The following is a 26869-nucleotide window of genomic DNA, read 5'->3' as shown; positions in this document are numbered from 1 at the left end:
CACTGTGAGAGCCTGAGAAAAGACTAGAGAGAGGAAAAACAGAAATGATTGCTGTAATAAGGACAGAAAAGCACAAGAGAAATCAAATCTGACATTAATTGTAGGATTGCATAGGACTTATTGTAACTATGGAAAGATATACTGTGCTGCGGGTTACATACTGCTTTCAATATTTGACTGATGTTTTTGAAAGTTAACTACTATTTTATTATATCATATGATTAAACCAAAGAAGTGAATGTGAGAAAGGAAGATTAACTCTCAGGACAGTGGAAAATATGCATCAGTATTTGTCATCATATTGGTCTAATATTCATTTTCCATAGGAACTAGAGTGTCATTAAGGGATAACAAAAATTCCACATCAGCTTTTAATCTCTGCTAGAAACTCTATGCTGCTCAAAGATTCATCGAAGCTCTCTTATCAGTCCTCCTGTTGGGGTCCAACCCTGTCCCCAGGTGCCAGCGCCCTGTTCATGAGACTCTGGCAACTCTGACAGAGACCATATAGTTGATGGTTTCTCATTAACTTGTTTGGTTGTTTTTTTTTAGAAGCTTGGGTTTTATTTAACAGTGATTTTGTTAGTCAAAAGGGGAATTGCCACAGAAAGCGCTGAGCAGTGGCACACCATCGCCACCCACCCGGTTCTCCACTGCCAGGTCCCCCAGGGCAACGGGGCGGGGAGAAATCCTTCCTCCTGGTGAGCTGCAGCCAGTTCTGGGGTGGGACATGGCATGCGTTTAACAGTGCACAACAGGTCTGCAGAGCCACTATGCATTACTGTATCTCCTGGCAAAAAGACCAGGAATGATAAGTGCAGCAAGTATTGCCTGAATTCTGTTTAAAATTATCTTTCTAAGTGCTCACAAATTCTGTTTCTTTGCTGAAGAAAACCCTAAGCTGATAATTGCTGGATGCTAGCAATCACACCCGCTGCAGGATCATGTTGTGTTTGATTTCTTTCAACATATGGGTCTATCTCAGTCTTCAGTCTGGCCTAATAATACAGTTTTTATACTGTTAAGCTTTTTAAACACGTTTGTTTAACTGGCACAAGTATTTTCCACTGAGTATTAAACAACTTGCCTTAAAATGGATTTTTATGTATCAGTCATGTTACTACAGTTGTGTCCTTCAGAAATAACCAGATAATTAATCACTGGTAACTGACTTCACTCGAATACATATTTCCTAGAAATGGCCTGAGAGCAGGTGATAAATTTTCAATTAGTTATAGAAATCAGGTTTTAAAAATCTGATAAATGCATGTACATTGTGAGGAAGGAAAAAATGGTCATGAAAACAAGCCATTCATTTAAAACAATTTATTTAGATATAATTGATTGTTACTAAAATGTGTATCAGGGCTGGCAGTGGAGTTAATATCATTGTCTGCTCAAAAAACTGCTTGGTAGATGTAAACTAAATCTTCACTGAATCTTGTGGCCCAGGCTTGCTACTAAATGAAAGACCAGCTCTACTTCATCCATGGATGTTGATTTCTTTTTGGAGGACTTTCATTGCTTGAAATACATAGCAGACCATTCATTTTGTGAGAGTTGGCAAGATCAGGGTAGAAGGCTGAAAGAATGACAGCAAAATTAAATGAGGGAAAAATAGTTCATGGGAGAAAATACCTGGCTTACCTATTTGAACAAGCAATTGATATACAAATGTTATTTGATTTGAGTATAGACCTTTTCTGTGACATTTAATATTTTTCATAAAATGCATTTAAACAGATTGTATAGGTTGCAAATGAAGTGAGATTAATGTTTCGCTAAAAGAAACTAAAAACTCACACAAGACAAAAATGCAAGAAGTTAAATTGTTAAAATAATAAAAAAAAAGTTGTCTGACGATCTATTTTCATACCTATTATTCCTGTCACAATACTGTCACTCAAGCCTCCTAAATACTGGATAAAGATTCAGTTGACATCTATAACATGAAAATGCAGTTAAATTTAGGCCTTCTTAGATATTAGGTCTTTGATATGCTTATACCCTAGTTTCTGGCCAGGACAGAAGCATGTCCTTTGAAGACTACCACAGAGCTGGTCTCACTGCTGGAACACTTAACTTTTATGACCTTTACCACTAAAATTGGACAAGACCGCTGGTCTAGTTCACAAGAGACAGCTCCAGTGTTCATTATTTTATGAAGTGGAATACAAACGATACCTTCAGATGAGCAGCAAAGTTTCAGTCATAGCAGATTCCAATAAATACCTCCCCCTTTCATGTGCAAGGTTCAAAGCTTTGCAAGTCTGGAAAGCTTGATAGAGGACAGAGAGTTAGCCAGATTCAATTCATTAGGACACATCTTAACTGGCTGCTTGTAAAATAAACCTTCTCCCCCACCTCTTCCACCTCCTTCAAAAAACATAATGCAATCCCGACAGAAAGCTGATAACTTAACCATGCAAAAGAAAGTCTGAAATCTGCAGACAAGGATTTTACTATGTGCTGAGCCTGGGAAGTTGAAGGAAAATAATGTAGCATTGTCCCCTACACACAGAACTTCAGGGAGAAATCATCCAACAGAGTAGGAAATGTATTCATGATGTCCAGATTATCACCAAAGCAGGGGTAGACAGTGGCTTCTCCATCATGGAATTGCTTGTAAAAAGCTATACTGCAGAGAAAGGAAGGATTACTTATTATATATAGCTGCCTACATTATACCTCCCTGAAAAACATGCACTCCTAAGACATTTTTCTTTTTGCATTTCAGAGTATTTAAAAGCAAAGCCCTAATTTTAACCTGCAGACTTGCATCTGCTAACTAGAGTTAGTGGTCCTCTTCCAGAATGAGTGAAGTGACAGTGAAAAAAAATCATTGTGTCTTACATAAATGTTGCCCTAGGCAAAGCCACCCTCTTAACAGGCAGCAGGGGAATTCCAGAAGAGATCTGTGCAGGGGTTTGGTGTTCCTTCAGGCATTTTTCTTGATCAAAACCAACCCAAAAAAGGCATCAGGCACCGCACCAGCAAAGTTATTCTCACTAACTGTCACGCACACACATGCATGCAGTATCTGTTGTGCAATATGTATTGATGCCTGTATGTGAATACACATATATATTAGAGAGACACAACATATAATCCTCTGTTAGTGAACATCAGGCTGCTAGTTTCAGCACAACTTTTACGGTTGTAGATCTGCTGAGTTTTACTGTGCTTAGAACAGTTTATTCACTGTACAGTTACTAGTAAATATTTTTACCATCCATTAGTTCCCTTTGTCAGAGGTTTCCCCTTAGTGATTGCTAGAGTCACAGTAGTAAATCTTACGACTCTTATCACTGTTATGATACAAGAATAAAGGAATGAACACTGAAGTATTTTTACTGTTTCTCTAACTGTACAAATAGAGACTGCCAACCTCCTCAAAGACACTTCTGTCCCTGTCCTGCCATTTTGTGACTTTTATGTGAGAATTTGCTTTCATTTTATAAAACCTTTCCGTTGTTTTCTTTTTCTTCAATGTTCTATTACAATCTGGAAACGATCTCTCTAGAAGTGACTTACCCCTCCAGTAGCTGCTTATTTCTTCAGAATAATGACTTAGTACGTAAACTTTACGATTGGACCTGCCTTGATAAAACCGTGCATTATGAAGGATGAGCACTTTGGTTCCTCATAGTATCAAAACCACATTTGTATGTCATTCCCCCTGTCCTGCAGAGCTTGAAATGAGAGAGAGTCAGTGGTGGTGAAGCAGAACTGTTCCTACTTCTCCATGCAAAATTTATAAAAATCTGTCCAGGGCAGGACTGGGGATGTCTGAGGTTCATGAAATGGATGGCATGTTCTAAACTCAAACCAAGAACTGTGACAGGGAGGGAAGAGTAATCGATTCCACCTCCCTGAAAGAGATCTTGTAAATTTAAACACCAGTATCACCTGAAAAACATGTATAGGGTAGCCTGATGGGAAGGACAAGTGGAGGGAGGGAGAATTTAATCCTCAGATTTTCCCAGTTATTCTCATTTAGCATCTGAAATTGAACTGTTCCTTGCCCTAAACTACACTGTGAGGAAAAGAGTGGAGAAAAAAGCCCAGAAAATGTCAATTCCCCCGATGATATCGATGCCCTGATTCTAAAATTCTTACAAAGGTCAAAACCCTGTTAACAGGATCTGCGCCTGAGTAAGAATGGAGTAACTCAGCTGCTTACAGGAGCTGGTTCACTATGCTAGTATTCCCATTGCACCATTTTCCATGTGTAACAGTTAGTCCTGTATGCCTTTGTCAGAACCTGAAACTAAAGCTGCTAGAAACAAACAGAAAAGGGTGTTTTATTCTATGGAATGCCCCAGAATGACTCTCAAAAGACATGTTTTTTGGCTGTTAGGGTGGCTGCCCATCTGGTTATACTTTTCAAGAAAAATGATGATTGAATATTCCTTCTTATGTGAAACAGAATTGCTAATTCAGAAATATCAAAGTGATCTGGTTTTTGTTCTGTCACAGCCTGGTGTTCAGGTTAGTCTATTAAACTCCTTCAGCACTTTATTTCACCTACTCCAACTCTGCTATTCTTTAGCCAGGCTTTTGATACAACAATCTTGACTTGCACTCCTTGCAGTTCCCTCAGATGGCTGTAGTGCAACAATCCACTTAGCTCTAAACATTAAACTTTAGGAATAAGCTTTAATGGTCTTGTCTTACAGAAAGTGCACTTACTGAATTGCAACACAGTCAGGACCAAAACTGTCCAAAGCCTCTCCTGTCCATGGATGCAGGGATCACTCTTCCTCTGGCTGCTCTGTGCTTCTGGCAGAGCTTTCCTTACAGTTTCATCTTTTCCTCTTGTCATCTCTTGTACTAGGCAATTGCCTGGAGCGATCCTTTTCCCGTTTAGTCCCACGTGTTCTAAGATTATTACTCCATCTCACTTTCTGTAATGAACTTTTCGCCTTTGTTATCACACATATATGAGACCTTATATACCATGTACTAAGAGCAAAAGGGGGAAATTGTGCTACATTTGCTAACACCTTGCTGTGTTCAGCGATACTACTTTAAATAAGATGTCTGGATAAAAATGACTGCTAAAAGTGACTCGGGAGCCAGACTTTGCCTCTGCGTTCTGTAATAGTGTCAGCTTTCGGTTTGTCACTCAGACAAAGTCTGGGAAATTCCTGTTAACTCACCTTTTAGCATTATCTATCTGCTTTTGGCTGATCACTGATTTACCCTTGAGTTTTATAAGTAATCCTGAACCAAGTGCCTATTTTGAACAATGTGGTTTGGATTAAAGGTGCCTGTTCATCATCATTACAGCCTGTGAACCACCTACTCTGATAGGAGTGCTTTTGTGTATTCATTAATTCATGCTTGAGAAGCACTTTACAAATGTAAAGAAGTACATAAATGCTGATTTATTGTTTCTCTGAGATGTGCTGTTATTGATCATCCTGCTGAGGTTTGTTGCAGAGCTTTCTGGAGACTGTACTGACTGCACTGTGTTCTTGGCAAGTCAGCGGGCAGGGACTTTGTAGCCCAAAGGAAGCAGAAGAGAGCTGAGTAATGATGGCACAAACCTTTTACCACTTGGACAGAGATTTCAGCAGTCCCTGGGTCCCTTGTCACTCAGGAGAAGCACAAAGTGACATGTTACTGCAGAGGACAGGCTTTCCCTCCTCCCCGCTCCCCTTCGGGAAAGCCCTGGTGCACCTCCAGCCCACCCTCACTGCACTTAGTGATCCAGGATCTCAGCAAATGCTTTCCCATCACGTTTCCTCTCCTCCTGAGTGCAACAGCGAAGCAGGTTTGGCATCTCCTCCTTACAAGCCTCACTGCCCTCAAACATACATCATACATAGCCTCAGATCACAACTTAAGTAGGATTTCTTGGCATCACGTACTGCATGACTCAGTCTGGGTGGTCAATGTCCGTTTGCATCTAAAGGAATAATAAAAAAAAAAGCAGGTATATTTTCAAACACAGCAAAGTTCACCAGATAAAGGAAAAGTCTCCTTCTTGTATAAGATGCAATTTTATCAGGCCATTAAGCTAGTTACCCAACCAAACCCCAGAACAGATACTGAACAGTGGCATCTCTGAGGAATGCCAGTCTGTGCTTGTGTGCAGCATCTTTCTGCCTATGGGAACAGCTTATGAATAATAGAGCAAAACAGCTTAGAACCAGGCTACTAGAACCAGGCAAACTTTACAGACACTGACATCAAAATAAAAGGTTAACTAATTTATTAAAACTCTAGAAACAAAGATAGAAGTATAAGATGTATGTAACATCAAACTTTGTTTAAAATTTTAGTTCCATCTCTAGGTGCCCACACTGGTCTTTCCTGGGGTGTCCCTCTCTGTCTCAGGCTGAAGGGTTCACACTGTCAGTGTGCTGCTATGGAGAATTGCCGTGTGGGACACCCGAGCCAGTGAAGCTGAGGGACCAGTTTAAGAAGCAGTACATGTAGTGCAGCATGGAATAGACTTTTTGTTCCAGTTTGGTTGCTATTTATATGTTAGCTTGTTCACTGAAAGCAAACTTAGAGAAAGGCCATTTTCATCATATTCCTCTCTTTTCCTATAATTATACTTTTGTATAAAACAACCACTTTTTAAATATGCTTAAGGTGAGATGTAAAAGAGATACTGATCTCTTCTGCAGGAATAAAAGATATATTGCACCTAATAACAGAGGTCCTACCTGCAGCGCAAATGGAGAACAGTGGAAAGGATTCTGATAACTTCGCATAGCTATTAGTCTTTCTTTTGGAAAATTCAGTATCGTTAATTGTCTCTAATGACACATTACTTTCTCAGCCTAACTGTGGTATATAGAAAAGGGGTTCTGGTGCCATCCAGACTACTTCAAAACACCTAACTCAAAGATTTGTTGGGAAAAGAATGCAGAATTATTCATAAAAAATTGTCCTGCCTAACATAACCATGCTGAACTCATTCAAACCTACCCCAGCTATGAATGAGGCTTATTCAGTTTAACATAGGAAGGGTTTGCAGGATTCAGATTCCAAGTTTGACACAATTAATAGTGTTTATAAGTTCAAGAATGTTGCTGCTAGGATGGAGTGTATTCAAGACAAGTGATCATATTTCATAGCACACTTAAAGGGTGAAGAGGCACTTGACATAAGACACTCTCGTTTTCATAATCCAAATCGTTTGGTTGTTTAGGAAGATTTACATTCTCTTCAGCCTCTTCCCCTCCCTTCTTCTACCATTTTCATATATAACATAATTTTTATTTTCCTCCTATTTTGGTACCTTGCCTTTGGGAGGATCTAAACAAACAGAAAAAAAACCCTTGGCAGCTGTATGAAACAAGAGTGTAGCATTGTCATGAAATTAATACCATGAAATGAATAGCAATGATTTTGTCTGTTACAGGCATAAATAGGAAAAGACCAAACTGAGAAAGGTACATAAAACTAATGTATCTTGAGCTAAATCAAAAGAAAATAAAGAGACACTGGAAAAATATATATTTAGGGAACATAGAATTTGGTAAATGCAAAATCTGCAGTCAAAGTAACCGTGGCATTGACTTTTTGGTGCACCCAAAAGATATTTTTTTCCACATGGCTATGCAGCTACACTAGGACCACTAGTGAAATATCGTGCTGATTTCTGTTCTCCTCAGAACCAGGAAACGTTGGAAAAAAAGCAGGCTTTCCTTCAAGAAAGCACCTATATTTAGATGCCCAAATCCCACCGAAATCCACAGGCTTTAACTTTAGCTCATATAGATGTTACCTTAAGTTGGGGGCAAAAGAAGAACAAAAAGTACAGTCTGAAGGAGATATCTTTCAATAAAATGCACCTATAAATCAGGGAAATGAGCATGTAAATCACGAACTTTTGGTTGAGGCTGTAAAAGAGACAGAAGGGTTGCCTCAATTACAGAGAAGCATATAAATGTGATTGATGAACTGAGGTAAAGGCAAGGGAAAAGCAAGATCGGTATCAAGACAGCTTCAGAGTGTAGGAAACAGTCTGTCCATCCTAGCTTTTCATGCTACGTTCACATGACACCTGGTGCTGCTACAAAACTGCTAGAACAAGAAAATACTGCATGAAAGACCAATTAGTTAGATATTTAAAATGTATACCAGAAGAAAAACCTGGCCTTGATCAATTAACCCAGAAAGTATATTCACTCTGCAGCCTTTATAGTATTGTGATTCCTCTACTTCTCAAAGAGGCATGAGCACTGGCATACCTTCTGCCCGAGGCCCTCCAGGAGCACAAGGCAGTTTATGGATATTCTTCGGAAAACAGGCTAGTCCCAAATTAATGTGAATGAAAGATTTGATCTGCAAACAGCTTCTGGCAGATGCAAAAATAACTTTGAGGGAGCTGAGGCAGTTGCAGAGCCCCAGACCTGGAGTGGAAACAAAGCAGCCCGTATTGGGCCACTAACAGGCACGGCACAGTAGCCTTCCAGGTGATAGACCTGACTCGTGCTTTTATTTATCAGCATTTAACACTAAAGAACAAAAAAAACCCAAAACCCAAACCAAAGAAACAACAACAAAAAAAACCCCAAGTCTTCCTTAACAAGAAGTTCCTTTCAGCTGTTTATTAATTAGAGAAGCAAACGCTGGATCTCCTGGCCCTCTGCTGAGCTGCTCACAGAAAAGTACAAAGTGAGGTCCTGCTGTGTGGGTAAACTGATGACTCACTTTTAATATCAGGTTGAGCCAGGATCTTGAAGGCTGCCAAGTTAACTCTACAGGGATCCCCACTTCAGCCCACTCACATTTCCTAATAACAGCGCTGCATTTCAGCAGGCTGTGCTTAAGTGAAGCACTTTGATTTGTAAACAGAGGCGGTCTAGGAAATAATGTACCAGTGTGGTTAGCTGTATAATGCCGTAAGACAACAAGGTATAATGGCAGTGCTGCTATTAAACGGCCAGAGGATATTGCTCAAATTTGAACGTGACAGCAATTAATAAGAGATAATGTTTAATGGTATTTTAAAATCCTACCCGTGCCCTCTGTAGTCCCGGGAGAGGTATTACTGCCCTCTTTGCATCATATAAAGAGGAAAAGACTGCTGGTAAATGTATGCCTACAGAAGCACATGTTTTAAAGAGACTTAATTTATAGTTAGAAGACCAGAAAATATTTTCTACAAAATAGACTGCATGTTCCTGTGTTTTGACATTAGGGCTTAAACCATCATGCTTGCTGGAATACTTTTATGGGTTCCTTAGACATTTATTTGAAGTCCCCTAGTCTCAGGCTGGTGAAATTTAGGATGTGCAGAAACATGCCAGAGCACTGACTCACTCTTGGCAGATTTGCGTCTCATTCTACCCCGGCATAAACTACGACTCGTATGCTGTTGCCACACAGATCAAAAGATGCATGTTTATTGTCTTGGCCACATGACTGAAAATATATCGCTGTGTAAGCTCTGTGTTAGGCTTCCTGCTTGAGGACAAACCTCTTTCTGTTCAGACATACAAAGATTTTCTTAAAAGAGACGTCTGTTTGGTTATAAGACTCCACTGCCAAACTGATTGCAAATCCAGTAGTGTATTCTGAAATGTTAAACAACTCTGTGAAAGAGGTTTAACTCCCTACCCACCCCTCCTACCCTCTTTGTCCACTTGGGTAAGGCTTCAACTTTCTTTGCGGCAAGCAGCCTTCAACACGCCATGCACTCTGCGCTCTTTCAGGATTATGGTCTTGTGCCTGCCCCGTATACACAGGATAATGTGCAGGAGGTATAAGTCCTGTGGTAGGAAATGAGTGCATTTTCCCTCTCACTAAATCACTTCTGCTTCCACCAGGCAGTCAAAGAAAGGGAGGAGAAAAGTTTAGCCAAGGAATATTTTAAAATCTAAAACCAGGTAATCGAAGGGAAAAATCCCCAGTTGACTGATGCCATCACACTCACCTAACTTCCCCCAGCCAAGGTATGGGGCAGTCAGCATGTACCACACGCTCAGTCTACTTTTCCTTAGTCTGTGTGCAGTGGGTTGACAACCCTTAGCTCCCTGCTGGGGTTGTGCACCAGAACGTCCTGTGCTCCTTAGCCCACAGGCAGGTAACTTCTCTCCATGTTAAGGAGCTGCTAGGTTCTGGATGTACCTTAGATAATTATATAAACCATGATTTTTCTCCTGTTGTCTCTCGTGGTGCAATACCTCATAAGACTTTTCCTAAGTTTATTAATAGTTCAAGCCGAGAACCTATTTTAAGTCTCATATACTTCCCTGTCCATGAGCTAGCTCTGAGGCTGATCCCACCCTGGGGGGATGCTGTGCTGCTCCTTGATGCTCACTCCCGGGTGCTCTCTCAGATTCTCAATTTTGATGTACAGCCAGTCAAAATGATGTGGTTTCCTGACGACAAGAATTTCAATTTTTGCAATTAAAAAAGAATTACATGTAGGAGTAGCTAGCTAAATCTTGTCATTGCTACCAAGTAAAACATTAACTAAAACCTCTGTTTAACACACCCTTGCACACAACATAAAAATTTAAAGCAAAAACCATTTTTAACTAATGGCAATTAATCCTTGAGATTCTCTTTGGCTTCTAGGTGCCACAGGTCTCAGCAGGAGGTAACACAGACACAAAACACTTAATATAAATGACCTACGATCGCTGTTGCTTAGCATTTGAAGAGTGGCTTTCCATTAATAGGTATCAGTTTATAAATTTATAAAAATAGGAAATCTATTAATGGAACTTTTTTTGATTACAGTGGTTGTAATGCCTTTTTTTCAAAACAAGGCTGTTTTTTTGTTTGGTTTTGAATCTGCCTAAACAGAAAAGATGCATTAAAATGTGAATTCTAGTCCAGCTGCTTTGAGAAGTGTCAAAATAAGTAGTGTATAAAGGAGAGCTTTTTGGCTGGTATAAACTGCAGTAATTATCCTGTGGTAAGAGAGACACCAGTGAGGATTTAGTGCTAACTGTAACCAGTCATGGGCATACACGCACACACTCTTACACCTTTTACCGGTTACATAGCAACGTTACCCATGTTATGTGAAACACTGTTCATGAGTGTTACAAAAGCTCATAATTTTATCCATGTGACAAGGGGCAATGGGCACAAGTTGGAACACAGGAAGTTCCACTTAAATATGAGAAAAAAATTCTTTCCTGTGAGGGTGCCAGAGCAGTGGAACAGGCTGCCCAGGGAGGGTGTGGAGTCTCCTTCCTTGGAGACATTCAAAACCCACCTGGACGCGTTCTTGTGCCCCCTGCAGTGGGTGTCCCTGCTCAAGCAGGGGGGTTGGACAAGATGATCTCCAGAGGTCCCTTCCAACCCCTGCCATTCTGTGATTCTGTGTGATTCTGTGTTCATTTTTCATTGCAGGAATATTTTTCCACTGCTACAGAGGCAGACTGAGATGCTGTGGATATAGCCTGCTCTATTCTGGTTTGATGAGAAAATGCCAAAGCTAAGCTATCCACAGTCTTCACGGCAATTAAACCTGGCACAGGGACAGTAACATCCTTTTCTTGCTGTTGGGACTAATCCTGATGGTATTGATGTGACTGTTTCTCATTTCAGTATTTTGCACTTGCTAATCTTCTCAGAAGACAGCCTAGGGCATTGATTTTTTTCAGCAGAATTTCCAAACTGGGCACATGTTAAAAAATGTACATGATCTTTCTACAGATACAGGTGGCTCAAGACATTCAGGATGGTAATGAGAGTCAGAGACGTGGATGAAGGGGCCTGTGGATGAGAAGCGGGAATGAGATGTACTGTATCATTTTCATCTGTTTGATGGAAGTCACATAGATAAAATTATGAGCTTTTGTAACGCTCGTGTGAACACGGGGGCTCCGTAGTGCATTGTGAGCACACGGGAGCACAAGTATGGGGAAAGAAGCTTTCCTGCCCTACTCTATTTGAAGAACAGAAGCTTTTAACATTTTGGGGGTTTTTGGTTCCCACTCCCAGTAAAAACCGAAACAAAATAACTTTTCCCTCCAAAATAGCCATGAGTCTCAGTCAAGGAACTCAGCTGGGATGTGTAAGAAAGAAATGCAAGTGCCTGAAGAGCTTATTATCAAGGCTCTTCTGCAACAGATAATTCTCTGGAACCAGAATTTCCCTCCAGAATCTGAGGGAATTTATCATATCATCTTCCTGTCTGCAAAAGTTGGGTGTTTTGACATCAGGGAATTTTCTACCAGACAGCTGGCTGGAGTGAGAAGACACTCGTGTACTGACGAATCAGGGGATTCACATTGCTTTTATATGATGTGAACTCAGGACTACTTGGGAGGTTTCAGTAAGGTCTTCCATAATTTAGAATTCCATTTACTTTTTCCCACAAAAAATTGCAAGTCTGAAGTTCCAGCTGCTGGATTGGTTTAAAGGTTCAGCTTCATTTGATGTCCTGCTTTATAATTGCAGTAGCGACGTGTAGAAGACCTATTCTGGCCTCTGAAAGATTAAACAAGATCAGGCCTGCCAGACCTCTGCAGAAACCCATGTGGCAATGAGAAGAGCAGATTCAGCAGATCGCTCTCTCCTTTCTATAGCCCTAGTTCAGCAAAATAAGTGTATATATGAGCACTTCAAACAGTAATTTGTGGATACTGGATGACAAAGATTATAGATTTGATTGAAGATTTTAGGAATATAATTGCTTTGAATTTGAAAAAAAAAAGTATAAACTGGATTATGAGGAGAAAGCCTAGTACCTTGCCATTATATTATTAAAGCAGTCAGTTGTAGTATTTGCCAAAAGCGCAAGAGAACTGTAGTTCCACAGGATTAAAAAGACTTCTTACAGGAATTTTTGTGCTTATTTTCTCACTTTTCAGCCTAGACTATGGCAGAGTAGCAGGGACTCCTTGAAATCTTCTAAATCGTTCTAATTTATGTGGAAAGTACTCAGCTACGTTGGTAATGAGCAGTAGGTAGATTAGGAGCTAAGAGCAACTGCATTTTTCTAATGAATGCTTCCGATTTGACACCACTCCATTAATAAAAAATTATTAGCACCTGGTAAGAGACCTGATACTGGAATATACCAGTGTGTATGACATTCATGCCCCAGTCGTGCCTATACTGAACAGTTAATGAATGCTGGTGTCTGTTAATGATAAAACCAGATAGTTCCTTTGCTGTTCCATAGATGTCATGATAAGGATTCTGGGACTCTGTAGGACCTCACTGATTTCTCCAGTGTAGGGCTTCATCTTTCCCGAATTTTCAGGGCAGAAGAATGAGTTTCAAAGAGCACACCCACTTCCCTCTACAGGTCTCAACATCAAATTGCTAATCTAATTAACATCCATAACAATTTAAACAATACATTGACTCAGCTGTTCTTGGAGCCCCATGGCACCTAGTTAAGTTACTTTCCAACGCTGCTGTAAATCAAAAGAGAAAGGCTAAGGTCACTGTGTTTGCTGTACGCTTTAGCCTGGGACCCTGATTGCTTTACCAACTGCTCATTGATGTTGTTTTTATGGCTTGCTAAGGAATACTTCATTTCTTGATCCAATATTTTTATTTGTATCCTCACCTGCCACACAAGGTAGCATTTAGCTTGAATATAATGTGCACAAATTTAAAAACAAAAAACAATTCAGGAAAAGTACTTGAAAAGGACAAAGTGTACAGCAAAGATCGAACATAATCAGCAGAAAAATACCTATTTCTTTGGTGTTTTGCATTTAATGTTTCCGTTCCAGCTCGACACTATTCCTATTCTTACAGGGAGCATTACAGACATATTCTTTGAGAGGAAAGTAAAAACTTGGAAAAAAATTTTTACAAAAGTTTCTGTTGAGGGAGTGGCCCAGCAAAACAAAGCAATGGATAAATAGTGGATCAAAATGTTATTGGCTTGAACTGGTAGATGTCAGTGGAAAAGCAACAGGAGAGACTGTAGCCAGGCCCAGGGCAGAATCAGTGGTTGGGACAGATGTCTGTCTGTGATAGTGTCGCTGACCTGGATGGACCATTCGTCAGCTCAGGGCTGGGTCACAGTTATTCCTTCGGGGCATTAGAGATATAGCAATGCGTGAATCTCTAACCCAGAGTTTCAGGCGGGTCTGGGTAATGACGCTTACTGTATTTTAAACAATACTTTCTGTTGCACTGAGTGTTTGGGAAGCATCAGCTCCCAATTGTGCAAATCATGTCACAATGCAATTTCTAAACTAGTATAAAAAATGACAGTGAAAAATGGTTATCATCCACAGTAGATATTACAGATTCCCAAATAGCGGACCTTTAATGTTTTATACTACTAGAAGTTCAATTGATTTACCTGTCTTACATTTGTTCTGCCTTTCATATAATACTGTGTAAACCATTCTGTTGAATTCAAAGAAAAACAATAGCATAGTCAGGAGTCAATGCCAAGCAAAAGTGTTAATAAAATTTAACCAAGTCTATTCAGGGAGTGGGTTTTTCCTTAGAAAGTTATCATTTATTTGTAGAAAAGGCTCTTATGGTTGACAAAACCTAAGGAGATTATGAAATTAAGTGAGTCTGATGTGGTCCTGTGAATTTGGACACACAGATGAGTTTTCTTCCACTAACACTATTCTACATAAGAAGTAGTAAGTCTGGGAATGAAACTGAATACATTTGGTCATCCCCACCTTTTTTTTTTCCACAGTTTTTTTTTGCAAATGTAAATATCTATAAAATACAGCCTCTGTATCTGGTACCCTTTGTGCAAATATCTTTAAAAATAACTTTCCGAGACACTCTTACGCCTGGCAAGTAAGAGAGCATTTTTGTACTTTGGCATTTTTTTGTGTATGTGCTTGTTTTCAACTATAAAATATCCCTTATATTTCTTGGTCCTCTTTTAGCCCTCAGTGATTTTTTTCTACCTCTTTTTTTAAGACATATGTGTGGAAGTAACCCTTATATTTGAGCTTGCACACTTGCTCATACTGTCCCATTGTCCCTACTGAATTATGTATACAGATTTTCCTGGGTTAATACATTGTATAATTTACTTCTAAATTAATTACTAATCCTTTCTTCCCTCAAATTAATTACACAGTACAGATACTATTTCTGTCAAGGACCTAAATCCAGGCCTTCTCTGATATTTTACATGTTCAGATATTTCATACATAGAAGAGATTTTATTTTAAAGACTCTCAAAGTATTCTTGAATTTTGAACAGAAAGAACAACATAGGACTCATAAATGATGGGGATCTGCGTTTGAGATGACTCTGCAAAGCTTCTGCTGCCATGATGTAAGCAAGAATCATGTTATCTTCCGAATTTGAACAGCATCGAACACTGTGTGAATGTGGTGATTCTGATTTGGGTGTGGGGATGCACTGTAACACAGTATTCTATTTTTATCCTTAGTATTTAAATGTATTTTTCTAAGTGTAAAATCTAGTTCAATATTTTTCAGACAACTTGACTACCTTGAGGATTTTTTGTTATTCAAACTGACATATTTGATAATTCTTAGGCATATGTTTTCTATTAGCCTAGTTATTCCTTTCTAATTTTCATAGAGTCTATCAAACTGTAAATAGACATCAGATATTATTTTTCTATTCCCCTATGTCCAAACAAATTATAATTTAATGAATAACGTGCGGGTTTTAATCGGACTGGAGAAGAACTGAGGATCAGATTTTATAGCTGCCGTAAACACGGCCTAGCGCCACCCAGTGGGTTTTGTTAAAAAGATGAAATTTCAGCGTAACCCACGTTTCCAAAAATCTACATAAAACTTTCCATGGCCAGCTGTGACTCCAAGCTCACCACAGATACAGCTGTGGAATGAGTGGGATTTACTGCAGCCTCCTTTTCTTAATCTCCGGAGGATTTCTACTTACTGTCTAAACAGCTCACCATGTTAAATTATAAAGCAACTCTAAGGCTGCTCACGGTACTTTGAGATGACAGGATTGCACCGGCTGCTCTTCCAGCTCACAGGAGCTGGTGTGGCTGCGGCAGAGCTCTGTCCGAGTGGCCGGCAGGCTCGGGGCTCCCGCCGGGGTCCCCCTCTGCTCCCCTCCTCCAAGGGGTCTGATGGAAAAGCACAGCTCAACCCTTTGGAATTATAACTGGTTACAATCAACCTGGGATAGTTAAAGACAGGGAAGAAAAAGTCAGCCAAGCTATCAGGATAAGCACATCAAACCTCTGTCGTGACTGCTGGTTTCGGAATAATACCCCACCTGAAATATGCACTCCTAAGTTTCTCCTCCAGTTTTTGGAAACGATGGTTATTTCAGAAGAAATTGATAAATGTCAGTGTGCATAAAATATGAGACAGATCAAATATAGGTATTTCAGTATAAAAGCTATTAATTTTGTGCAACATACATTTGAATTACAATATTATTAAATTCCATTAAGCTAAAATGATATATTTAACTCAGACTTCAGAGTGCAAATTTCATAGTCCCCTCCAAGCTGTTCCTGCAAAGGTGTTAGGGGTAATTAACTGCCATTTTCTCAGTAATTCGGAATCTGCAATTAATCAAAATGCAGGGCCTGAGTGATTGTACAAAACAGTAACACTTAGTTTATTATGTAGCACATTCTCATTCTAGTTGTTTTATGATGGGATCAGCTACACTTTTTCCCCAGAATTTATTATGCTTACCCTTCAGCCAATTAGTTTTTCTCACTTTACTTCAACTTAAAACCTGGTGAGTTTGTTATATACATGCATAAGGTTGCTTGTCAGTTATATTGGTTAGAGACCTGCGAGACTGCATGTGTTTAAGCAATTAGAAACCCAGGATTGTCCAGAGAAATGGCAACTTTGCCTTCTTAAAGCAATGGTTTTTCTTTAAAAAATAGGAATGGAAAAATGAGAGCAATGAGAAAATGCCGTTTGCCACAGCTACAAGTGCCTGGCATGGAGGGACGCCGAGAGCCGCCTGCTGTTACCCCGCGCAGGGACAAGTTGTGGAGTCCTGGTCTACAGTCCCTTGGTTGTGGTACGTGGATACCGCCATGCTTCCAGATGACACATGCAGTACAAAATTAACTGGTACCAAGGTATTGTGATGAAGCAGAAACATTCGATTTTCATATTCAAAATGAAACTTAGAGATAGAATTTTCACTGAGGTTCTCATGTACTTTTGGAACTAAACCCCAGTGCTTTGGCACATGTTGATTTTACAGCTAGTCTCATGGGGAAGGAGATTTTAAAATTATAGCCAGTTAAGTGGATAGATAGTTTGCCGAACACTACTTGTGTAGATAATAGTAGTAGGCCTCCAAGATGGCCTGACGGAATAGTTGTAATTGACTTAGTCCATTTTTACTTCCTAGCCATTTAAACCTGCATCTGGAAATCCTTCTCTAATTTCACAGCTGTGGTGCTGAAACACATACTAGGGTGCAGTGGCGTTTAATCAGTATTAAAGAAGATGGGAACTCCAGAGCAAACCAAACTTTGACAAGATAATTACCGATGTAAAGCCATAAAAAGGACAATACTGAAAGACTCCTGCTGTTCCTAAGAGTAGAAGTTAATGTCCCTGTTTGATAGGGTTAAAGCTGATTGAACAGTGTGCAGATGTTAGACGCCCACAGCACTACAACCACTTTGACCAGGACATTTATTTAACACTGTTATAATTTAAAGATCTCTGCTGCTGGTGACTTCCTCCTAACCTGTGTTACTAATCTCACCTTTCTGGGTGCTCACAAAACCAGGCCTTTATAATTAAAAATAGCTCTTGGGTGGAGCCCGTGCTCTTATTCGGCCACTGTGACAAGAGGTGCCTTTTGCGAATGCATTCAGAAGTCCCTCTCTAGGCTGTTTTTTTATCATTGTTTTTGATTTATAAGGGGCTGGTTAACGCATTTGGTAAGCCTATAGAATAGTCCTTTATGGTTAATTTATATTATACCGGTACTAGTGCTGCCCTCGACCTAGAGCAGAGTCCACTCTCGGCTAAAGCATGGGGTTTGTTGTTTGGCTCCTACCAGCTCTTGCTTTCTCTTACTGACCTACAGTGGACAAAAGACACTTTTTGATGGGGTCACAGTCTAAGTCAAGAGTGGCCTAGATCACAGTGGCACGACACAGTGTACTGACAGGTGGGAGACCAGAATATGTGTACAAAGTTGAGGTTTTGTGCACAAAGCAGTCCTCCCAACACCTAATGCCAAAGAACGTGGAGGCAGAGGATCTTCAGTTTGTAGTTGGCATTGTTAAATGTAATACCATGGGGAAACACAACTGAAAGTGAGAGGATCAAAACCAAACTCCTGGCTCGAAAAACGTGTGGTTTTAAAGTTATATTATATTTCTTTTTGACTCATGTATCCTATTTGGATCTGGATAATCCTAATGAACCTCACAAAGTATCTGAGAGCACTCGATTTAGCACAAATTTGGCAAGGTAAATTGAATACTTATTTCCCAGGTAGCTTAAAGAGAGGTGACATTGAAAGAAGTGACACAAAATTGAGATTGCACAGCATTTTAGGTAGATGATAGATGCACACAAGAAGTGGCAGTATTACCCTAGTGATGTTTGCAGGGATGTAGTCAAAGAATGACAAGTGGTATTTCAGTCTATCTTGCATGGCACCACACAGTCTTATTACTTTGTTTTCCTGAAAAAACAGTGCCAACATATATTTCTGTTTCTTGGTTCCAAAAATATAAAATTATATAGAAAGAGGGGAAAAAAGGGTCTTGTATTTCGTTTAGGCTGAAAGAGAAACACACAGGAAAGTGAAGTAATAGAGAAATTTAGAGAAAAGGAAAACTTAGGAACAGATGTCACTGTTTATTTTTATTTCTCTCTCTGCTTCCCTATGATTATAATAAATGATCTCTTTTTGAGCTGATTAGGGAAGAACAGGATTACAGCAAGGTTGGACAGAAGCATCAGATAAAACAGAATATAACCCCACTTAAATTCTCTATTCAACATTACTCCAAGATGGAATTAAAGCTCCCATGTGGCTCTGGTGCTTTAAATGAGTGAGGCTGTCAGAGTAGTGAACTCTCTTTAGCCACATTTTGGAAAAAAATTTTGAGATGGATTTCTATCTGGTCCTTGAATTGATTTTTACGTTCTGGTATGGATGAACTAGACCATCCACATATTTGGCTATTTTATGTTGATTAAAACATGAATAATAGGAAAGGCAAGTAAGGATTCAGAGATGTCAAAAGCAAAGGTCATGTCAAAAACCCTGGGCCATTCCACATATTTCTGTGCAACTGACAGTATAAAAGACAATTATATTGTTGAAGAGAATGCTAGTTTGTCTGAACTATGGGTAAAACTTTACATTACTAATGCTGAAGAAACAACTTAGCTACACTTTTTACTGTTCATCCTGTTTGCCTGCTTTTTTCATATCTGAACTTGAAAAATCAAAACAGACATTTTTACATTAGATTTTTTAGCTCTTTGTTCCAAGTATGTTTGTCACGTTCCAGAGTTTAGAATAAAATCCAAATCCACTGCTCGTTGCAGTACACCCCTAAAGAATTCTACACTAAATAAAAGTATTGCTAGTCACCTTTGTGTCATTTTCTAATATAAGCCTAGAGATCAAGTAGATAGTGAGAATTAAAAATCCTAGCAAAACACCTGTGTTTTCATGAACATGAATATGACAAAACTTTTTTCAAACTTGAGTTACACTAACTTCTGTGATAAATACATGGGCTTATAAGAAGTTTCCACTTAGGAAACCCTCTCGAGTTAGAACACAAATAAAATGTGTTTTGCTTTTGGGGGATTTTCTTTTTTCTTTGTAGTCAGAAAAATCATGCTATTTATCTATCCCTTAGAGGAAAATCATTATGCAGTTTCAGCAAGGTGTAACTGAGCAGAGACTCTCAGGTCACAGAAAGCCAAAAAGGTCTCAAAAAATTGATGTTGATGAACTAAAACCAAAATTACTGGAGTATCTCCACCTAGCCTGAATCACTTGAAAAGCCTTAAACAGGGCCAAACTATGTGTGGATTGTCACAAGCCACACAAATTCATGTTTTAGGAGAAACTGCTAAGTTTCGTTTTAATTTATGAACTATTGCTTCTCACAAAAATATACAACAAGTGGCTTTTTACCTTCTCCTCCCATAAAATCATATGAAGCTTTTTGCCAGGCTAGTAAGCATTAGCAAAAATATTAACGTTAGTTTTGTATTGTAGGAATCTATCTCCTGGGATATAGATACAGTAGCATGATTTAAAGCTTTACCATATCAAGGTTCTTTAAGTTCCTGCACATGCTGCAATTGTAATAGAATGTGTACATTCTTTCTACATTCAAATGTTTTTTGTATTATATTTTTTTCTATTAAAAAATGACACATGAAACTGTACTTAGGATTAAGATACGACTGCTTCATTATATAATTCTCATACTTTAAGGAATTATTTCCTTAAAAAATGGTTCAAGCTGAAACTTGGCATATAAAGTTCTAGTTTGGGAAAGGCTGGGATGCAGAATGGTTTTACAAAGTTTCATGTAAATCAGCCTTGTAATTTTTTATTATTTCTACAGAAGGGCATAACACCCGTTTTAGTACCATTTTTTGTTCTCTTAATATTTGCCGAGTCTTAAGTAGAAATAAGCTATTTTTCTGAGTTGTTTTCACAGTCTTTTCTTGTCAGTTTAAATGATTGTTTCATCTTAAATAGAAAGTTTACCAAGTCTCACATCCTACTTAGTACTTGTTTTGCTTCTTTCAAAGCATGTGTAGTGATGAATGTTTCAAGTTAATTTAGTGCTATGAAAGGTGCCAAACTGTCAGACATGGAAACTAAAATAGACTATTTGTGCTGAGAATGTTTATTTTATTTTATTGTTCAAATTGCAGTTGGAGGCTTCTCCAGCTTTGTGCAGCCATGAAGACCTGTAACATTGGCAGCCATGGGAGCTGGTGAAAGGGATGAGGCTGTAAATGGAAGTGTGCTGGCTGATCTGTGCAATGGAAAAGATGACCTGGCACAGAGCACTGTATTTTAAGAACTTCTAGGATCTAGGATACTCATCTCTGCCTCATCAGCCTATCCAAAATTTTTCTGAAGGCAATGGAAATCACGCTGGGCTAAAACAGTGTTTTATAGAGACTCATTGCCAATATACAGCAAAAAGATCATCAACATAATTTCCCATGATTACGCACAGTGTGAGCTACTGTTGAGACCTCTTAGCTGGAAACTGTCCCCAGTTGCTCCTCTGCAAATCTAATTATTCATCTAATTTCCCATAGTCACAAAGTCAAAATAGTAAGACATGCATTTTCTCTGGTTAGGGGTAGCAACTTTAGTTCCTTTCTTACCAGTCCAGTACAAACTATATCCTTCCTTCTATCTCCTTATGATTTTAAATTTATTTATTTTTTTTTTTAGGTTAGGAAGGAATTAACCTATGTCTTCTAAATAAGTCTATCTAAAATGACTAGCAACTGACAGATTTGCACTGATACTTTTAAGACAAAGGATGGACTTACTTCTTGGTGTGTCTGAATTGGGCTTGCGTTCCCTTTTTAACTGTATCTTGTTGTTTTCCATTAAAAACAGTACAGTACAGAAAGAGTGGACTCTCATTCCTGAGGCAAGTACCTACATTCTCAGTAACAAGCACTGGAATTACACGAGTTAGAGAATAAGTCCCAATGTACCCTAAGACTGCTGTTTGTTACTTTTCATTAAGTTTATATTCTTTTACCAGAAGCATTTTGTTAGTAACAAATTCATAAAAATAATTCAAGCCCTTTAGGTTGGGGGGCATTTTTTGCAGATTTTATATCTGCTACAGTCTGTTCAATGTCACTGTGTTAGTACAGGAATGTGGCTATAACATTCTTGCCTGTGAAGCTGTACATCAGGCACACTTTAACAGATTTATGTCATCAACCCCCACACAGTATTAATCATTCTTCAAGGTCATTTTTAGCTATCAAAGTAAGTGCCTTAGTAAAATTGCCAAGGCAGCTTTCAAGCCAGGCCAGTTGCAAGTTTTCAGGTGCTGGAAAAGGCGGGGGGGGGGTGGGGGTGGAAACCAGCTGAGGAATTCACAAAACAAGTTTCTTGGCAAAGTGTCCATAAAGGTCTGTGATGGGAGAGTAACCATTCATCAGCATACATGCAAGCTGTCTCTGTTATGGAAACCAGGGCACATTTAAAGGAAAAATAAACAGATTTATCAGTCTGGTTACAATTTTATGGAGTACAACCTTGAAAGGTTTCCCCTGTCTGTTTCAGACACTGACAAGATAAACTAGACATGGCTAAGGCTGAATGTGTCCCTTCTGTCAGGTGCTATGATAAGTATGAAAAGCCAGGTATGCTTCACACATGGTCTCCAAATAAATCTCAGACAAGGTTTATGTTCCTTCATTTTGTTTTCTATATTTCATCATTGCTGAAGCCAAACAATCAATGACATAAGATTTGGGGATGTTTATTACCACACCAAATGGCTGAAGCCTGCAAGTATGGAAAACCACATCAAATTGTTGGTTTCATGAGAGACCATGCTGACATTTAGCAAAAAATATTTCAGTTATAATCACTTGGGAATTCCTCTGTTTGCTATATATTTTGGAGAACTCAGTGACAAGAAGATGCCAGTTTTCTGGATCAAATTCAATTACAAATGCTGTGCAGGCACAAAAGGCAGCCTGGAGGACCATTAAAATACACTAGATTTTTACTAGCATATAGGTACTAAATACCTGCTGTGGAGCAAATTGAAGAGCTGGTCAAAGCTCACAGTGTTTCTACATTAAGATTAGGGTTATCTTTCAGATAAAGAAAGCTTTCAGGTATTGTTATTTACATCTTCTTTAGGAACATGGAATAGAAATGTTAGAAGTCCAGATGTCTGCAATGAAATCCTTTTTCTCCTACTTCTTCCTCTTCTACACTTTGCTCCCAGAAGCCCTTCTGTTTAAAAGAGGCACAAAATGTCACATTAAAAAGAACTTTTGATAGTGTAGTGGCCTCCTAAATGACACGTATGATCAAAGAGAGAGGATGATATAAGGGAGAGGCCAGTATGATCTCCTCTCTGCTACAGCAGCTGGCATCCCACAAGTGTTATTAAGCTTCCTCCTTAATTTAACTCAGTGCTAATATAAGTCACCATCATACCTAGGAGCTCTGTAGGTATTCACAACTGACTTTCTCCAGATCCCCAGAAAGACAGAAAATGAGAAGAAAAAAAGAAAGAAAAGGAAAAAAAAAAAGAAAAATGTGATAGAAAATAAGGAACAAACCTCAAAATTTGAAGGGGGAAATGGAATTAAAAGAGAAAGCTGGTACAAGAACGATATAACAAATCAAGCTGTAAGGAAAAAATATTGAAGGTGAGTTTAGTGTCAGGTTTTTTTCTAGGTTGAGTATTTTGTATTCATCTGCTTTTCTTTTCTTACCCCATGCTCCTCTGAGATAATTCATGCAACTGAGCTCTTGAGCATTTGCCTCACTTTTTCAAAAAACAGAACTGGTGTCTGATGTGCTTGCTAACCTCACAGCAGGACTGGCAGGTTTCTCAGCAAGCTTGCCAAGATGCTCAAACTGCCTTAGAGACAAGACCATGAGCTGCACGGGAGCCTGCTATGGGCTCTCAGGTTCATGGTCACCTTTTCTGGCACATGCCCTGTTTGAACGCTGGCACTGAATTTGGAGTACTTCCATTGCCTAGTCCTTCCTTCATAGTAGCCAGGGTTACATGAAGATGCAGAGCTCAGTGGGTTTTATTGTGTGGTGTACAAACAACTGGCTTGATTCTGCATGGTCAAAATCACACCGAACTCAAGTATGAATGAAAAATCAAGACCAAAATAGAGGGGGGAGGGGGGTGGGAGGGGGGACAGGGCTGTTTTTATTAGAGCGACGATGTTCTGGTTCAGAACAGATCCCTGGGGATGGGAAAGCTGTATGAGACATGATGTTGAGAAGTCAGCCAGAGATTAAACGGTAACTTCCTTTGCATTCAGTACATGGAAATAATGAGAAGGTTACTGTGAGAGAAAGCTGAGCATCAGAAATGCCTGTCAAAGTGTACCACTTGGTGATACAGGCAGGAAAAATATGCATCTTTTTTCTGATGTGTACTTGAAGTAATTTTAAATAAAATTACATCATTTTGTGGGAAGAAAGTTCCCTTTACCAACATCCAACCTTCTCCAAGAGCAAGAACTTCAGCAAAAGACAAGTAACATGCCATCTGTTACCGCGTAGGAATAAAGGATGTCATGTTACACCAGAATAGGGATGCAGAGTCTTTTTTGTGCTGAGCATTTTAGCAGCTTGATGCTACTGATTACATGTTCATAAAGGGGAATGGAGATACTTTCTACTACTCAGGAGAAAGAGAAGAATTGATTTCATTCTTCTACCCAGCCAACATCTTCAAATAGGGAATCATAATAGACTGACCTTTTACTGTCTCCAGTTGCCCACAATGAAAATGACACTCCCTGTTACAGAGCAGTTGACTCTCTTGATACTTTCTAATGAAGATTATGGCCATTTTCCTCTATTTGCTGGATCCTCAGGTTCATAAGCTTGCTTTTCACCTCAAAATCTGCTATTTAGGTTCTTATTACCTCAGACAGCATCACTGTCATTCAGGCACAATCAGCTACAAGGATTAGAGAATGTGAAAAACAACTTTCTTACGTAAACACATTTGTTAATTATGAAAAGGAACAGAAAAAGCATGCAGAATGAGACTGATAGATCTACACTGTAAATATAGAAAATTGGAAAGGCTTCTCTTACAAAAAGTTGATACTGAGATCTAGAGGGAAAAAAATGGAGGATGTAGAAGAGGCATTTTCTCAGTTACGCAGAAAGATAAAAAACTCTTTAAGCCTAAAAAGAAGAAATTAAAATAAGCTGGCTTCCATGAGCTTTATTTCCACCTCTGGTAACTGACCGAACACCTTAAGCCTATTTTCTAAGATTAAAATTCAGTACTGTTAAGGAAACAAAAATGAAGGAATCAAGGAGAAGAGGCAACCTGGTGTTCATAGATGAAAATGCACAATAAAAATGAACCTGCTGGGATTCTGGGGTGGATTTCTGTAGCCCCACTACTTTATGGCAAAAATCCTATTGACTCGATCAAGGCCGGACTTTCAATGTTGGCTTTTGAAAGGGAGAAATAATTTTTAAGAAATCACAGAGGCATTGTACCAAGTGCACATTAAATACAATAAAAGGGATTTCCATTTAACTTCTGTTTCAGCTGCAGAAACCAGGCGTTTGTGATTAGAAAAGTAAAGGAAATCTGTGATTCTTTGATGACTGCAAGGGCTAGGATTAATTTGTTGGGGTCATGTTGAGAAAAATAGTGACAGAAAGAGCACAGAGTGAATAGGACCAAAAATGAGAGTTGGGTGTGGTGCTAACTCCTGAAGCACAGACAAACCAATACACAGAAAGCTAAGAAACAGTTCTAGAAAAAAGCCATAATACTAATACAATAAATCAATTATAACATACTGTGCTGTAAACAGCAATTTTAAAACTGAATAAGAGAAGAAAAAAGTATAATATGTATCACTGTCAAATCCTCCTAAAGCTAACACTCACTGACCAAAACCTGCATGAGACTCACAAAGGTGGGGCAGAGTCCAAGATGTGATTTTCTTGCACACAAGATGCTTGTATGTCTGTGACCCTCTGGCTTGCCCTGATAGCCTGCCCTTGGCCTGGCCTACGTAAGAACCTTCCTTAAAATTCTCAAAATTCTCAAAAATGTGTTTTGCCTCATCCAACTCCTATCTCAGGAATGGCTGTTAATGTCTGCAACATGACGAAATACCATTTAAGTTACTGAGACATGGAGTTACTGAGACATACACGTTTAGCATGATATGAAGAAGGACATGAAAGAGCCAGCCCAATTCATGACAGTTCTAAGTTTTTCTTTCTTTGTTTTGTTAAATTATTCCAGAATTTTAATTACTTCAGAATATACTCAGTTCTTGGATAGTGTACATTCCTCCAGCTAAAATCATTCATTGAATTGTGATGGGATTAGGTGTACACTTCTATCCCAGGGAGAGGAAAGCTGGGGTGCAGGCTGGACAGGGGCAGCAGCAAAGCCCGACTCTCCCCGGATCCTCCACAGTGGGATCCAGCTGGTGGAGCATGTGGCAAAGCCCCCGGCATAGCCATAAATTACTTACAGTGTGTGTGACTACGATTAGCTGTTTGACTTCTTGTTGAGCAACACTTACAATATCTGTGGGCACACAGTAAGCAGTTTGGAGCTGCTGATTGCACTCTGATTTACGAGGGGTGGTGGAGAGGGATGGAGGGAGACATGACAGTTCGGAAATGGGTAGCAAAAATTAACTTACAGGGAAACTAGATAGGACTTTAGTTGTCGCCCCTGAATGCGTACATGTGGGGTTTGCCTTTATTTATTTTTGAAAGTAATGCACTACTTCTTTTACTAGTTTCAGCTACAAATGAGAATTTCTATACAGGGGGAAAAGGCTCTTCAGAGAGCATTTATTTACTATCCAGCCTAAGCAAAACCAATACTGGTAAGTGTAAGTTCGAAACACAATTCAGATTAATGAGATTTCCAGACCAAACAAGGTTAAATGTGCTTGGAAATTCTGCATTTTGGACACGCGTCCCTTCATAACTTCCAAACTGTTGGACACTTGCTCATCATTTCTTTCTCAAATGATGTTTCCAGATCAACAAACTTATCCTTCCCTGGGATCAGTCATTGCCTAAGTCTTGCCTTTCAGAATGCAACCCTTTTTCTGTCTGTTTTATGACAACTAGTAACACTCCGTGCTCCAGCTCTGTATGAATCTTCTGAGAATGTTATTTATTTTACAGTATTGGCACAGCAGGAGACTTTCCTCTGCTTTTGACGAGGGCCCCTGGAGACAGCTGACACACCACTAGCACAGTGCC

General features: G+C 39.2%; 1 long non-coding RNA gene across 2 annotated transcripts in view; it reads left to right on the top strand.

The window, feature by feature from the left end:
- Positions 1-21564, top strand: part of LOC135312079 (uncharacterized) — a 28536-nt gene extending 6972 nt beyond the window's left edge. Inside the window, exons 3-4 of one of the 2 annotated variants that reach the window (XR_010371730.1) lie at positions 16785-16924; positions 20791-21564. This is a non-coding gene — a long non-coding RNA (uncharacterized LOC135312079). Of the gene's footprint in view, positions 1-16784; positions 20763-20790 lie in introns of those variants that run through there. The other variant, XR_010371729.1, reaches the window with a different exon arrangement.
- The last annotated feature ends 5305 nt before the right edge of the window (positions 21565-26869 follow it).

Source organism: Phalacrocorax carbo, chromosome 2, assembly GCF_963921805.1.
Source record: "Phalacrocorax carbo chromosome 2, bPhaCar2.1, whole genome shotgun sequence".
Taxonomy (NCBI): domain Eukaryota; kingdom Metazoa; phylum Chordata; class Aves; order Suliformes; family Phalacrocoracidae; genus Phalacrocorax; species Phalacrocorax carbo.
This window is presented reverse-complemented; position numbering and strand designations above follow the sequence as displayed.